This window comes from Callithrix jacchus, chromosome 7 (assembly GCF_049354715.1).
Source record: "Callithrix jacchus isolate 240 chromosome 7, calJac240_pri, whole genome shotgun sequence".
Taxonomy (NCBI): domain Eukaryota; kingdom Metazoa; phylum Chordata; class Mammalia; order Primates; family Cebidae; genus Callithrix; species Callithrix jacchus.
This window is the reverse complement of record NC_133508.1, coordinates 59,952,109-59,968,460: the sequence shown is the minus strand read 5'-3', so window position 1 is coordinate 59,968,460 and position 16,352 is coordinate 59,952,109. Positions and strand designations below refer to the sequence as shown.

The 16,352-nt window shown below is 49.8% G+C and overlaps 1 protein-coding gene across 2 annotated transcripts in view; it reads left to right on the top strand.

Moving 5' to 3' along the window:
* The first annotated feature begins 8,128 nt into the window (after positions 1-8,128).
* The window catches only part of HTR1D (5-hydroxytryptamine receptor 1D), a 28,477-nt gene continuing 20,253 nt past the window's right edge, over positions 8,129-16,352 (top strand). For both annotated transcript variants that reach the window (XM_009000604.5, XM_054258897.2), the window contains exon 1: positions 8,129-8,331. The gene's annotated coding sequence lies outside the window, so the exon portion shown is untranslated. The remainder of the gene's footprint in view (positions 8,332-16,352) is intronic.

Sequence of the window (16,352 nt, the reverse complement as noted above, 5' to 3'; positions counted from 1 at the left end):
CCCATCTGCATACATCCTTTTAAAATCTAGCAATAAACTCCCTGCTAAGTCAGTTTAGCAAGAACCCCACCCCCACCCCCGTCCTCCATAACTGGTTACCCTTGATAACTGATCAGGTTCCTCATCTTCCACCATCCCCCAGGTGATGCTTGGCCCTTGCCTGCCTTCACCAGTTCCTGTTAGGAACCTGCTAACAGCAGATTAGACAGCAGGATTCCTGTTAGGTCAGTTTCACCAGAATTCCCTAACTCCTGATGTTGCCTTTTCCTAATTTTCCATCCATTGCTCCCCACCTTGCTCCTTGGCTATAAATCCCCACTTGCCTGTGCTGTATTCGGAGTTGGACCCAATCTCTCTCCTCCACTACAAAAATCCCACTGTCATGGTCCCTGTACTACTTATCCTGACAGTCCTGAATGAATTGTCTTACCATGCTTTTTTTTTTTTTTTTTTTTTTTAATATGGAGTCTTGCTCTGTCTCCTAGGCTAGAGTGCAGAGGTGCGATCTCAACTCACTGCAACCCCTGCCTCCCAAGTTCCAGCAATTCTCCCACCTCAGCCTCCTGAGTAGCTGGGATTACAGGTGCGCATCACCATGCCCGGCTATTTTTTTTTTTTTTTTTTTTGAAACAGAGTCTCATTCTGTCACCCAGGCTGGAGAGCATTGGCGCGATCTCAGCTTACCGCAAACTCCACCTCTCAGGTTCAAGTGATTATCCTGTCTCAGCCTCCCGAGTAGCTGGCATTACAGGCACCCACCATCATGCCCGGCTAATTTTTGTATTCTTTTAATAGAGACAGGGGTTTCACTGTGTTGGCCAGGTTGGTTTCGAACTCCTGACCTCAGGTGATCAGCCTGCCTCGGCCTCCCAAAATGCTGGGATTACAGGCGCGAGCCACCGCACCTGGCCTATTTTTTGTATTTTTAGTGGAGATGGGGGTTTCACGGTTTTGGCTCAGGCTGATCTCAAACTCTTGACTTCAAGTGATCCGCCTGCCTCGGCCTCCCGAAGCACTGAGATTACAGGTGTGAGCCACCGTGCCTGGCCCACCATTGCCTTATTATGAATAAGAATAATTTTTTCTTTAACAGTGTGAGTGGGAATAATTGGGACTATCAAACTTTGCCCGCTTCCTTGGCTGGTTTAAATGTCTTTTAATTTGCGCCACAGTTAGAGGTTGGGAAGCCAAGCTCACCTGTCAGAAACCCCGAAAGATAAAAAAAAAAATTGTGCCACAGAATCTAAAACTTCAAAGTTCCTCTAGGAGAAGAGTCTTGTCTTGGGACTAGTCAAAAGACCCCTGTGAGCGGAACTTCTCCGCTGCAGCTTAAACCCATCACAGTTCAAGCTGAGTCCAAAGAGGCCCCTCCCTCCTTTCCCCTTGGCCACTGGCCTCAGCTCTGCAGGCCCCTTGGATTTCTATTCCCCAGGCGAGGCAGTCCAGCTCTTAATTAAATTCTCTCATTAGAAGTCAAGCCTGAGGAAAACAAACAGCAGAACCTCTCCTGAGAGACTTGTCTCTTCCTGGCTCAGAGACTCGAAGCTGGAGATGGTATCGCTGACTGCCCTTGGACATCCATCCCTTGCTGCTCCCTGGGAATTTCCTGTTGGCTCCTTCCCAGGCTCAGCCTCACCCCGTCTGGCCCAGAGGAAATTGCAATGGTAGGTGAAAGTTGTTATCAGGAGTCTCATTGCATGCTCCATTTAGAGGTGAGTCCAGTCAACGGGGGAGGCTGGGGAGGCTTCAAAGAAGAGCCATGGCATGAGACACTGAAATATGGGCTCAGGGACATGGAGCTCTTCTCCCCAAGGACAGCGGACATGTGATCACACCACACATACCAGACTTTGCCCCCTCACCCCCACATTACACTCCAGCAGATGCAGGAACTATGGGGAGCTGGAAAGAGCACTAGACTGGGAGTCAGGAAGCCCTGAGTTACTTACTCACTATATGACTGTTTAATAGTAATCAGAGCAAAATGTATTGTGGGATTGTGTGCTAAGAGTTACGCTAAACCCCATACATGATGGGTGTGGAGGCTTATGCCTGTAATCCCACACTTTGGGATGCTGAGGTGGGAGGATATTTTGAGTCCAGGAGTTTGAGACCAGCTTGGGCATAGGGAGATTCTATCTCTACAAAAAATTTAAAATTTAGCCAGATGTGGTGGCATGCGCCTGTAGTCCCAGCAGACTGGGAGACTGAGGCAGGAGGATTGTTTGAACCTGGGAGTTTGAACCTGCAGTGAGCTATGATTGAGCCACTGCATTCCAGCCTGGATGACAGAGTAAAACTCAAACTCCTTCTTTTTTTTATTTTGAGACGGAGTCTCACTCTGTCACCAGGCTAGAGTGCAATGGGGCAATCTTGACTTACTGCAACCTCCACCTCCCAGGTTCAAGTGATTCTCCTGCCTCAGCCTCCTGAGTAGCTGGGACTACAGGTGCCCGCCATCACAACCAGCTACTTTTTGTATTTTTAGTAGAGACAGGGTTTTACCATGTTGGCCAGGCTGGTCTTGAACTCCTGACCTGGTGATCCGCCTGCCTCAGCCTCCCCAAGTGCTGGAATTACAGGTGTGAGCCACTGCACCTGGCCAAAACTCCTTCTTAAAAACAAATTAATAAAATAATAATAATAATAACAATGGGCCAGGCATAGTGGTTCATGCCTGTAATTCTAGCACTTTGGGAGGCCAAAGTGGGCAGATTACTTGAGCTCAGGAGTTTGAGACCAGCCTGAGCAACATGACAAAATCCCATCTCTACCAAAAATATAAAAAATCGGTCAGGCATGGTGTTGTGTGTCTGTAGTCCCAGGTACTCAGGAGGTTGAGGCAGGAGAATCACTTGAGCCCAGGAGGCGGAGGTTGCAGTGAGCTGAGATCATGCCACTGCATTCTAGGCTAGTTTCTAGCATTTAGCTAGAAACTTTTCATACTTAGCATAGAAAATTATATCAATACATAGAAATCTACCAAGGTAGGTGACAGAATAAGACCCCATGTCAAAATAATAATAAACCCCACGCATAGATGATCTCACTTAATTCTCACAACTTTATTCCTTTCTCAGTTAAGAAAACTGAGAATCAGAGCGGTTAAGTGACCAACTCAAAGTCACACAGCTAGTAAGTGGTAGAGCTGAGAGTCAAACCAAGTAGGCTGGCTCCAGAGCCCTGGCTCCTAACTGCATTTTCCAGGTAGTTCCTCCTTCTAGGTCTCAGTTTTCCCAACTGTAAATTAACAGAATTGGTATCCTCGAACTCCAAAGACCCTTCCAGCTCTAACAACCTGTGCTTTATTCAACAGTCACTCGGCTGGGCGAGGTGGCTGAAGCCTGTAATCCCAGCTACTTGGGAGGCTGAGGCAGGAGAATTGCCTGAACCCAGGAGGTGGAGGTTGAGGTGAGCCGAGATCGTGCCATTGCACTCCAGTCTGGGTAACAAGAGTGAAACTCCGTCTAAAAAAAAAACAACAGTCACTCTATTGCCAGACCCTGAACTGGGAATAGAAAGATAAAGAAAGCTTCATCTCTGTCCTCAGGTTAGAAACTTCTTCAAAGTAGAAATCACATCTTAATTATCCTTGCTGGCCCCACCCCACTCACCCCAGTAATGTGTAAAGAGAAGGTGCTCAAATTATTCGTTGACTAGATGGACACCTGATTCATGGGGAGTCAGATCTAACTGGGGACCTTGTCCTGTCACTACCCTTGCAAAAGAAAGTCACTCAACCTCTGAGTCTGTTTCTTCATCTACAGAGTGGAAATACACAATAGTACTTTGCCTACAGGACTATGGAGAGGAGAATGCATGTTAGGCCCTTAGTGCAGTGCTTGGCACACACACACACACATGCACACACATGCGCACACGCATGTGCACGCACACACACACACTCTCACACAAAAGCCAGGCATGGTAGCTCATGCCTGTAATCCCAGGACTTTGGGAGGTCAAGGTGGGCAGATTACATGAGCTCTGGAGTTCGAGACCAGCCTGGGCAACATGGCAAAACCCTGTCTCTTCTAAAATACAAAAAATTATCCAGACGTGGTGGTGTGTGTATGCAATCCCAGCTACTCAGGAGGCTGAGGCACGAGAATCACTTGAACCTGGGAGGCAGAAATTGCAGTGAGCCAAGATCACACCACTGCACTTCAGCCTAGAGTGCTGTGGCAACACAGTGAGACTCTGTCTCAAAACAAAAACAAACAACAACAAAAAAACTTCACCCTATCACTAGCTAGTGAGGGGTTTGCCATACCCCTCTTTGTTGTCCCCAGGTAAAAGCTATGAACCTGTTTCCAATGGCTGGGAGCAAATAGAAACGATGCTCAGCCAGGTCCTGAGTGATGAGGAAGAAAAAAAAGAGCGAGAAGCCAGGGCTTCCCATTCCCTGAGAAGCCCTCCCCAGTATCCTGATTCCCATGCAGTCCCTGTTCCTCCCTTCTGTCTAGACAGCTCTCCCCTGAAGAAACTGCAAACCACAGACTGTCTAATGACAAAGCTTGTCCCAGACACTAGTCCCCAGACACACGATTCATTTAACACTCTTTAGAAAAGAGCAAGTCTGACTCCCACCTCTGAAGCAGAGGGGGACTCTATGAGCATAGGAGTGACTGGGAGGTTTCTTCTTTCATTAATTTATCCATCCATCCATCCATCAACCCACCCACCCCCCACCCACCCATCTATTCATCCTTGGTTGAATGCTAACAACGTACCAGATTCTAGGCACTGGGGATACCTGGGTAAATAAGACAAAAGCTGGCCTCTAGAAACTCATAATCTTGGGGGAGGTGAACACAACATCATTGTAAAAATCCCAACTATAATTAGAGTCATAGGGAATATTCCTGAAGAGCTTCCTGTGTGCCAAGTACTGTGCTGTGTTCTTCAGATGCAGGATTTCCATTTGGCCCTCATCATAACCCCATGAGATAGGAATGCTTAACTGTGATCATTTTACAGATGAGCAGACTCAGGCTCGCAGAATCTAGATAGCTTGCCCAGGGTTGCACAGCTATTAAACAGGAAAATAGAGATTCAAACCCAGTCTGATCACTGGGTTTATACTTTTTTTCCTCCAAAAGTGTCAAGTTTATTCAATGATGAGTAACTTGAAATACATTATTTCTATTAAATATTGATAGAATAAAATGAAAAATTTTACAGATTTTAAAAACAAAAATGATATTTCAAAATAATTCTACATTTTTAGTGAGCCACTGTGTTTCATATACACAAGTTCCTAGAGTTTTGTGCTTTTCCCTGACTTTGGAGTACTGCAGTACAAATTTTTGAGATGCATATATAGGGTAAAAACTGAGAAAACCAAAAATTTCAAAGAAATATATTGGGTATAATTTAAGAGGAATCTTGGGCAATTGAAAGGAAAAATATTGTATATTAAGGTTCAGGGCATCAGGAATTACCAATGTGTCCTGTCTAATCATGTCATTCCCTCACTCAAAGCCCTTCCCTGGCTCCCATCACTCTAAGGATAAAGTTCAGCTCCTTTTTCTGGCATTCAAGGTTCTTCATATGCTGGCCCCTTCTCCTCCTCCAGCTTCATCTCAACCACTCTCCACAACTCTAGTAATACCTAAAGACTTGCAGTGGCTGTAACCGAGTTTTCTTTAGCCTCTGTGCCTTTGCACAAGTATTCCTTCTGCCAGGGAACTTTTCTTCTTCCCTTGCTCTTTCTGTGCTCAGATGCCTCCCACTCGTCCTTCAAGACTCAGCACAGGGGTGCCCTTTCCAGCTGCTTCCTGACTGCCCACCTCCCAGGCGCTCTGCTCTGAGGCTCTAGGGCTGCCTGCTACCTCCCTCCTGGTCTTCCCCACTGTGCTGTGCTTAACTGTGCGTGGGTTTTCCCTTGTGGACTGTGAGCTCCCTGAGGGCAGGGACTGTGCTTAACATCCATGGGCCCCAGGTAGGGGTTCAGAAGCTGAAGTGAACCCTCTCCAGCAGCCCCAGTCTTTTCCTTCAGCCAGCTTTCCAATGTCATTCACCATCTTCAGCTGCTTGTATTGTTCAATGTTGTCAGCAGATGTTTTGTTAGAAGGCGCTGAGATGCTGTACAAGGTTTGCCCTGACCAGGGCAGCTTCTGGGGCTGTCAGGGTCTTTTTATTGAGGACACACATCCAGGATGTGTCTATATTTACTCTGCCCAGATTTTTGAACTGTGAGATCTCAGACTAGGACCCCAACAGCAGCTGCGACTGCTTCGGCTGTGTAGACAGGACCCTTTCCTCCTTCATGACTTCAACCTGGGGCATAAGCTGCAGTGCCTATTTTGGGAAATGCCTACATTTGGCATTGCTCAAGCTTCCTATTTCCTATTTGGGAAAAGAGCCCAGGGACTGAGCAGAGAGGACGCCAAGGCGTGGTTGCCGATAACTCCTATTTGCCAGTGATTTATTTGCCTGGGATTTGCGCTAACACGAAAAGAACGTTTGCATTATTAATGATCATTGATCACAGCCTTTCGAAAAAGAGAGCGATTGAGAGAGATGGAGGCTCCAGGCCAACCATCAAATGGTAAACCAAGAGGGTGGGGTGCGAAGAAAGGAGAGGAGGACTAAGTTGGTAGAGCGTTATGCAGAGACGGAAGGACACAGAAGGACACAGAAGGACACAGGATAGAAAGACTGGATGAGCTGCTGAGTTTTGGGTGCGCCAGATGTCCAACAGCTGTGTGGGCTGCAAATAAACCAGTGCCGGTGGGTGCTGCTGGCCTCTCCCTACACCTAGCGAAGGAGACTTCAAGACAAAGAATGTTACCAGGGCCAGAGGGTCATTTCATAATGATAGAAGGGTTAATTCATTAAGAAGAAATAAAAGGGTTGGCTGCGGTGGCTTATGCCTGTAATCCAGCACTTTGGGAGGCTGAGGCAGGAGGATCACTTGAGTCCAGGAGTAGTTTGAAACCAGCCTGAACAATATAGCAAGACCTTGTCTCTAAAAAAAAAAAAAAAAAAAAAAAAAAAAAGAAAGAAAAAAGAAAAAAAGGAAAAAGAATGAAGGCTAAAAAGAGTTTGTGCAGATTGCAAAAAAAAAAAAAAAGAAAAAAAATGACACAGCAATCTTAATGCTCCTAACTAACTAATAACAGGCTTCAAAACACATGAAGAACAAGTGGATTAAAAACGGACCCGGTTCCACATGAGCTGCCAGAAACCTGGACACAAGCCGTGGCCGGTGTTCATGCCTCTCTTCAGGGTCTTCAGTGGAAGCCTCTTGCTGGTCCTGTCTTTGTACTCAAGTCTTCTCTCTCCCCTGCTTCTCTGCAACCAGGCTGGTTCATCTCAGCGCCCCGAACACCTGCTGGGGGCTGGGGGCTGGCACTCGGAATCTGTCCTTTGAAGGAGGCTGGGAGCTGCCCCTCCCCTACCTCTCAGACCTCCCCTCCTACCATTCACCCAGCCTGGACACTGTCCCGCTCAGGGCCTTTCCCGAGACCCACTCCTTCACCCTTTGACTTTGCTCAAATGCTACTTTTGCAGGGAGGTCCTCCTGAGCCCTCACCTCCACTCCCTACCTTCTTTCTCTGCTTTCTTTTCCTCCCTACCCTTTACCTCTATACATATTGTAGGCATTTTGCTTATTGAATGTATTGTTTCCCCACAATAGAACGGAAGCGCCCTTATGTCTACCTCTGTTTTGTTCACTGCTATATCCCCAGTGCCTAGAACAGGCCTGACATAGTAGATCAATGCATATTTGTTAGATCGAGAAAAAAAAAAAAAAAAAAATCCAACTAGGGATGAACACCAGAGACCGGGACAGATAGAGGAGGCTGGACTTTCACCAAGTGTCTCTGGGCACGGCCCACCTCCCTGCAGACCCCTACCCCAGAGCCAGCCCACCTGCCCTCCTACAGGTGGGGGCCGGAGAACGCTGGCCCAGGGCCTTCTCCACCTGCCTTCCGCGAAGCGCACCCACCCCGGGGGCTGGGCAAGGACTGCCTCGAGGCGCGGGGCGGGAAGGCCAGGGGCCGAGCTTTCCTCCGGGCGGGCGGGGGGCCGAGTGGGGAGGGAGCCGGGTGAGGGAGGAGCTGGAGGAGGGAGCGAGGAGGAGCGGCGGGCGCGGGAAGGGGAGCGCGAAGGAGCAGCCGCAGGGCGCTGGGTGGGGCGGAGGCAGGTGCGGGATCTCGAGGGCGCGAGTCCGGAAGGGCCCCGGGGCGGCGGGCGGGCGGCCCCGGGAGCTCCGCGGGGGTCGCGGCGGAGACAAGGCGGCGGCCGCCGCGGGGAGATGCTGCGCAAGGAAGCTGATCGAGCGAGTACACCGGGTGTGCGCACCTGCGCGCGGGGCAGCGGGTAAGCGCTCCGGGCCGCGTGTTCCCCAGGGAGGGGGCGCGTCTGCAGCCGGGTCCCAGTGGCCTTCCGTGGGGAACTGGAGCCAGGAGCGGCGCCCCTCCTGGGGGCCTCGGAGCCCAGGGGTGTCACGCCTCTCTGTGCACTCGGATGGGCGCGCACCGGGGAGAGAGTCCCGGAGGACCTGCCCGGCCCGAGGGAGGCGACCGGGGGGTCGCAATCCAGAGCCCTGGGAGGGAAAGGAGGGCTGAGGCATCGCCCGGGGCGGCTGCGGAATCCCACGCGCGCGTTGGGGGTGCCCCGCGCCCAGGCGAGATCTGGAGGGGCAGGAGGCACCCCCCGGCCTGGTGCTGCGACGCCCCCCGACTGGCCCCGGGCGCCGAGGGAAACCGGGCGCTGCCCCCTGCTGGCCAGGTCCGGGCGCGGCGCCGCGGCGGGGCCGCCCCCCTCAGGAGAGAGTTGAAGGTCTGGTGTGGAGCCCTAGTTGGCTCCTGGCTGGGGCTGACCGGCTCTGTGACCTTGGGCAGGTCGCTGCATCTCTCTGAGCCTCAGTTTGCACGTCTATCAAATAGAGGGGAATTCTCTTGTTTGCGGGGTCCGTGGGAATAAGTGAGATTCCTGCTAGGTGCTTTTTCAGAAACTGAAAAGTTCTGTTTCCAACTAATCACATAATGCCAGAACTGGAAGGGCACTAAGAAATCTGCTTTATTAGAAATGCGGAGAGTGGGGAATCTGTCTTGCCCAAGGTCACATTACCAGTAGAAGAATCTGAAGTCCCTAGGTCTGGGAAAGTTCAAGGATTCAGAGCAGGACTCTCACTTAGGCTGGTTGCATTAGCAAACTAGCCTTGGCCACCTCCTAGCTGTGTGATCTCAGGAAAGCCCTTACCTTCTCTGAGGCTTGCTTTCCTTCCACATGAGGTGGGGATAACAATGCTCACCCCACAGGCTTACTGTACAAATCTAATGGGATTGTGGCTCAGCACAGCCCCTAGCTCCAAACAAGAGCTCAGCCACTAGTGGTCATCATTTCTCTGAGTAGCAGCAGCAGAAGCAGCAGAAGCCCCAGCCCCTCCACTCTTGCAACCAGCTTCCCGTGTTTTCCTGCAGTGTGGGTCTGTGCGGTCTCTGGATCACACGGCCACTTGCTAGGGTCTCAGCCCTCTTCACAAGGACATTTGAGGACATTTTATCAGTAGCAAGCAAGGCCACTGGGGTAACTGGCCTTTTTCAGTCTTTAGTCCTGCTCAGCTGGTGGGGAGAAGTAGGCAGGCTTTGTCATTGAGCTATCCAGGAAGCCGGGACCTAGAGGGTAGCTAGGAGGGAGGGACCCGGCCAGCTGGACTTGCCTGGCAGGGCCTAGGGCCTCTACCCCTACAACAACCTCCACAAGCACTTCAGGGGTCTGCTCTCAGACCAAGGCTTTGACCTCACGAACAAGTGAGTCCCAGTGTAGCCCCAGGGCAGAGGATGGAGGTCATGTATCTGCAGCCAGAGAAGACCCCAGCTCTAATGCTGGCTTCCCAGTCCCAGACCCACCTGCTGGCTCACCACCTTCCAGAACCTAATACGGGGCCAGAAATACAGAGATGCTTCCTCAGAGTTTGTCAGTTACCACATGGATCAATAACAAGGGCGGGTCCACTGGGCCATCCCTTCTCTCCTAGGCCACAGATGGATGACTGTTGTTTTTTGTAAGAGTGATGTGAATGTGAGCAGAAATACAGATTCTGAGAGCATGGAGTTCCCAAATCCAAGAGGCCTCTTTCATTACACAGATGGTTCCGATCTAAGGTCCACATTGGAGCAGGGGTCTGCCCAAGGTCAGCCATGTCTTCCAGGAAGCTGAATTCAGCAGACACCACTCAGTCTTTTTGTTTATTTGTTTTTGTTTTTGAAACAGGGTCATGCTCTGTCACCCAGGCTAGAGTGCAGTGGTGTGATCATAGCTCACTGTAGCCTCAACTTCCTAAATTCAAGTGATCCTCCTGCCTCAGCCTTCCCAGTAGCTGGGACTACAGGCATGCAACACCATGCCTGGCTAATTTTTGCATTTTTTGTAGAGACAGGGTCTCACCATGTTGCCCAGGCTAGCCTTGAATTCCTGAGCTCAAACAATCCACCCTCGTTGGCCTCCCAAAGTGCTAGGACAACAGGTATGAGCCATGGGGCCTGGCCTGCTCAGTCTTTCACTGCTCTCAGTTGCAGTTGACCCTGCTGACCATTTCTTCTCCCCAAAACACTCTTTTCTCTGGGCTCCTATGACTTGACGCTGTTACATTTTTTCCTCATCTTCTCTATTGTTTTTGCGGTTTCATCCCCTTTCTACAGTCCTTAGATGTCCAAGTTCTCTGCTCTTCTCCTAGTAGACAGTCTCCCTGGGTGATCTCACCCACCCCATTGGCTTTAGTTATCACCTCTATGTACATGACTCATACATGCACGTCTCCAGCCCAGATAGCTCCTTAGGCTGTTGACCCACCTATTTATTTTTAGCCAGGGACCATTCTAGGCCCTGGGGATAAAGGGATGAGCTAGACAGGAGGTGTGTGTTCGCAGGGCAGGGGCTGGTAGGGAGTAGGGAGTGTGGGAAGACACGCAATAAACAAACAGGCAGAAAATGTAAGGGCTGAAATGAGCATAAACCAGGGCAATGTGGTGGAGGACGGGAGCTGGTCAAGGTGTTGCCAAAGGGGCGATATTTAAGAGGGGTAGCTAGTAGGAGATGAGGTCAGAGGGGTGGCAGGGGTGGCAACAGATGGTGTAGGGCCTTGTAAGCCAGGAGAGTTTTGAATTTTATTCAGCGTGAAGTGGGAGCTGTTGGAGAACTGTATTTATTTATGTACGTCAAAGTCCGGCTTTGTCACCCAGGCTGGAGTGCAGCAGCGTGCTCCGGGTTCACTGCAACCTCTGCCTTTTGGACTCAAGCCATCCTTTTACCTCAGCCTCTGGAGTAGCTGGGACTATAGGCGTGCACCATCATGCCCAGCTAAGTTTTGTATTTTTTGTGGAGATGGGGTTTCACCATGTTGCCCAGGCTGGTCTTGAACTCCTGAGCCCAAGTGATCCTCCTGCCTCAGCCTCCTGAAGTGTTGGAATTACAGGTGTGAGCCACCGCATCCAGCCAAAAACTTTAAATGGAGAGGAGGAAATGCTGAACTTTCTCCAGGCCCTATTTGAGCCTTGCAAGAGAAGTTATTTCCTATTGTTTGCCAGTCTACTGTGCTCTGAACACGAGTGGGAAGGAAACAGGTAAATCTTGAAGGAGCTTCCAGCCATAGACAATAAGAGGCACAAACAAACCTGGAGTCAGGAGAGGGCTTCAAGGAGAGATTTTGCACTCAGTTGACCAGGGAAGACTTCCTGGAGGAGGTAGCTTTTGAAAAGGACCTTAGGAAGCAGAGAGAGTATGGTGGCTCAGACCTGTATCCCAGCACTTTGGGAAGCCCAGGTGGGCAAACTGCTTGAGCCCAGGAGTTCAATATTAACCTGCGCAACATGATGAGACCCCATCTCTAAAAAACAAAAGAAAAATTTAGAAAGCAGACAGGGGTACCATAGATATCTATGAAGGGGAATGGACAGGATTGCTCTTCCAGGCAGACGAAACTGCATGAACCAAGACACGAATGTCCTAAATATGTGTAGAGAAGACAAGGGAGAGAACAGAGAACATGTAGGAGAGTGAAAGGTCTGGCCTGTTAGAGAAAGGCCCTAGAACTTGCCATTGATGTGAGCCTCTGCTTCCTTTTTGGTTTTATGAAATAATTGGTTAAGCACTAGGGAAGAGAGTTAGGGATGGTTCAAATCTTGGGCTATGTGAGGAAGAACAGGATAAGGCCTGCTGCAGAAGAGGTGCTGGCCAGGCACGCTGGCTCACCCCTGTAATCCCAGCACTTTGGGAGGCCATGGCAGGCAGATTACTTGAGGTCAGGAGTTTGAGACCAGCCAACATGGTGAAACCCTGTCTCTACAAAAATGCAAAAATTAGCTGGATGTGGTGGGATGCACCTGTAATCCCAGCTGCTTGGGAGGCTGAGGTGCTGAGGTTGAGCTGCTTGGGAGGTTGAGAATCGCTTAAACCTGGGAGGTAGAGGTTGCAGTGAGTGGAGATCAAGCCACTGCACTCCAGCCTGGGCAACAGAGTAAGACTGTCTCGAGCAAAAAAAAAAAAAAAAAAATGGCACTCAGGAGGGCCTGCTGTAAGTGAGGTGGCTTGAGTTTGGGGCCCCTGTGGGACATCGAGGAGGGATGACCAAAGGATATTTGGGTCAAAGAAAGGTAAAACTGTCATTATTCTTTTTTTATTCATTCTTTGAGTAAATCTCAGTTTCTGCAAGTATTAAGCCTAAAATGTACAGCTATGAACAAAACTGTATCCCTGCCTTGGGAATCCATTATCTTGTGGGGAGACAGACCACAGGCATTGGACTGCAGGATAATGAGATGTGTATTACAAACCATAAACACAAGGCCCTGTGCTGGTGCAGAGAGAGGCTGGCTCCACTTGGGCACAAGGAGGAGGACAAGTTTCAGTAAAGAGGAGAGACAGTTAAACTTGGTCTTGAGATTGAAGTTGGAGTTGGATGGTGGGTAAGAGGGGAGGATACCCCCTCCACAGGGCACCGGGCTTCATGTCACGAGTTTCCCCTTCCTCCAGAACTCAAGTCCAGCCACGTTAGAGGGGTGGGATGACCAAGTGAACCCAGTCCAGGCAGTCCAGTGTGATGCATACATTACAAGGCCCGGGGGATGGAAAGAAGGGAAGTGATACATTCCCTCCCTAGTTACCAGGAAACTTCTGGAGAGGGCGGGAGAGATGAGCAGAAAGGCATTCCAGGTAGGGGGAATAGCCTGTGCAAAGGACTCAAGGAAGTGAGAGAACTGCAGTGGGTTTGCAGTCAGGTCTCAGCCAAGAGGTGGGCTGGAGGTGGGGTGTTTTGTTCAGTCCAGGTGAAAGGAGATTGAGAGGAAATGACTGGGCTGTGTGATCTCTGGATAGGAAACAGTAGGAAATGTGGAGAAAGGATTTGGGGCTGGGCGTGATGGTTCACAACTGTAATCTGGTACTTTGGGAGGCTGAGCCAGGAAGATCACTTGAGCCTAGGAGTTCAAGCCCAGCCTGGGCAACATAGGGAGACCCCATGTCTATAATTTTTTTTTAATTAGCCAGGCGTAATGGTGCACCTGTAGTTGTAGCAACTTGGGAGACTGAGTCAGGAGGAAGGCTTGAACCCAGGAGGCTGCAGTGAGCCAGATCTGCCTAGGCCAGATCATGCCACTGTACTCTGGCCTAGGCAACAGAGCAGGGGGCAGGGGCGGGGGAGAGAGAGAGACACTGTCTTAAATAAATTTGTATTATTGGACTGTATTGCAGGGAAGAGTTCTCCAAGGTTCAATCTTGTGGAATAGGTATCACTGGCCCCATCTTCTCTTCACTTGCTATTTCCTTGTTTGTTTTTAACTCAGGACATTGTATACAATTTCACTTATTAATTCTATTTGTCCTCCCACACTCAGCTTCAAAGCCACTCTCAGAGTGAAACCTCAGGGTTGCAGTAGGCTACCTGTCCCCCTGCTTTCCTTCCCATGGCTCCCTGCATGCCCCACCGTTATCCTCATCACATCTGTGGTCCCCAAGGCAGGATCATTTCCCCAGGGCCATTGTAAGTCCCCCTAAGAACAGAGTCCGCATCTGCATTGCTAATGCCAACATGTGGTAGGCTTTAAGTATATTGTAGTTGAATAGATGAGGAAACAGACTCAGAGAGGTTGAGTAACTTGCCTAAGGTCACAGTGCTAGTAAATGGCTGGGCTGAGATGTAATTCAATCCAAGTGACTCCATGGCTATACCTAGCTCCAAAGCTTGCACTCTGAATCACAGGTGTATTGTGCCTCCCAGAAGAGAAAGCAGATGGTGAATAACAAGGTTGTATCCTGTAAACAATAACAAATTCGGTGTTTGTTTTCAAGAAAATGAATTCCTGTTGTTAGTACCTTGTTCATCCAGTGTAGAGAAGACAGCTTCTCCTCTGTCCTGGAAATATTCACTCCATCAGCTCAAAGTGTTCTGTGGGGACCCAGGTGTGCAGCATCTGGGGGAGAAGTGAGGAGACAGGTTGGGCTCCAGTTGGGGGGGATGCAGTTATAAAGGCTTCTTGCAAAGTGTAGTCAGCCCTGCCAGGTGGCTCCCAGGATTACTCACTTGGTGTGGAAAGTCAGGTGAGAGGGGCGGAGATTTGAAAATGCCAGAAGCATATAGTGTGAAATGGGCCTGAGAGCCTCTGGATACTTCTGTCCTTCAACACAAATTCCTGCTGCAAGCAGGAGCCAGTAGAAGGAGCCCTGGTAGGAGTCTGAACACTTGGTCTCAGCCTGCAACACACTGTGTTACCTTGAGCAAGTGTCTTGCCCTCTCTGAGCCCATTTCCCTGTCAGCATCATGAGGGAGTCAGACTAGATGATTCCTAAGAGTCCTTCTCATCTGACACCCTGATATCCCTCTGAAATCCCAGGGCTGATCCTACTCCTACCCCTCACACCACCATATGGAAGAGCTGCAGCATTGCCTGGGATCTTGTCAGAACTTCAGACCTGGCCGGGCACAGTGGCTCATGCCTATAATCCTAGCACTTTGGGAGGCTGAGGCGAGTGAATCGCTTGAGGCCAAGAGTTCCACCCCAGCCTGGCCAACATAGTGAAAACCTGTTTCTACTAAAAATACAAAAATTAGCTGGGCATGGTAGCACATACCAGTAGTTCCAGCTACTCAAGAGACTGAGTATCACCTGAACCCAGGAGGCAGAGGTTTCAGTGAGCCAAAATGACATCATTTGCACTCCAACCTGGGTGACAGAGAGAGACCCTGTCTCAAAATACAACAACAACAACAAAAAAAACCCTGCAGACCCACAGAATCAGAATCCACATTTTTTTTAAAGACAGAGTTTCGCTCTCGTTGCCCAGTCTGGAGTGCAATGGCGCGATCTTGGCTCTCCACAACCTCCACCTCCTGGGTTCAAGTGATTCTCCTGCTTCAGCCTCTGCAGCACCTTGGATCACAGGCATGCGCCACCACGCCTGGCTAATTTTGTATTTTTAGTAGAGACGGAGTTTCTCCATGTTGGTCAGGCTGGTCTCAAACTCCCAACCTCAGGTAATCCACCTGCCTCGGCCTCCCAGAGTGCTGGGATTACAGGTATGAGCCACCGCACCTGGCCAGAATCTGCATCTTTAATAGGATCCCTAGGTAATACACGTGCACATTCAAGTGTGAGAAGCACCGCAATCACCACTTCCTTCCCCTTCCTTTAGGCTGTGCGGAGCTCTGTCACCAGGCCTGTCAGAGGTCCTGTTCAGGTGACAGTGATGAAGCCTGGCACATCACAGGTACCCAGTACAGATTTCTTGGATGTGTGGGATAAGTATTTGTGGAAAGAAGGAAGTGGAACTGACTTTACCCAGCATCTTTTATGGATGGTGGAGCAGGGACTTGGGCAAGCCCAGATTCCAATCCTAGATCTGCAGTGTCCTAGCTCCGGAGCCTTAGGAAAGCCATTTCTCTGAGTCTCACTTTCCTCCCCTGGGAAGTGGGAATCATTAATAATAATGATGATTATAATAATAGAGCCAACTTCAGAAGGTTGCAGTCAGACTTAAATAAATTACATGAGAAGCTTAGGACAGTGGCACATAGTAAACTCTCGGTAAATGTTGGCCACTACTTTACTACTGGGGCCATTCCACCCCCTCCCCGTCCCCATGTCCACAAAGCACCTCCCCACCACACTGTCCCAACTCCCTCCCTGGAAATGCAGTTCCCTGAAGACAGAGCCCTGGTGTGAGCCCTAGGGGGTGATATCACCCCATTGAGAGCCACTGGTTCTAGAGCAGCCCTGTCCAATAGAAATATAATGTGAGCGACAGATGTGATTTTTTTCAATTTAGGAAATCTCAAAGTAGCCACATTTTTAAAAAGTGAAAATAGACTGGACATGGTGGCTCACGCCTGTAATCCCAGCACT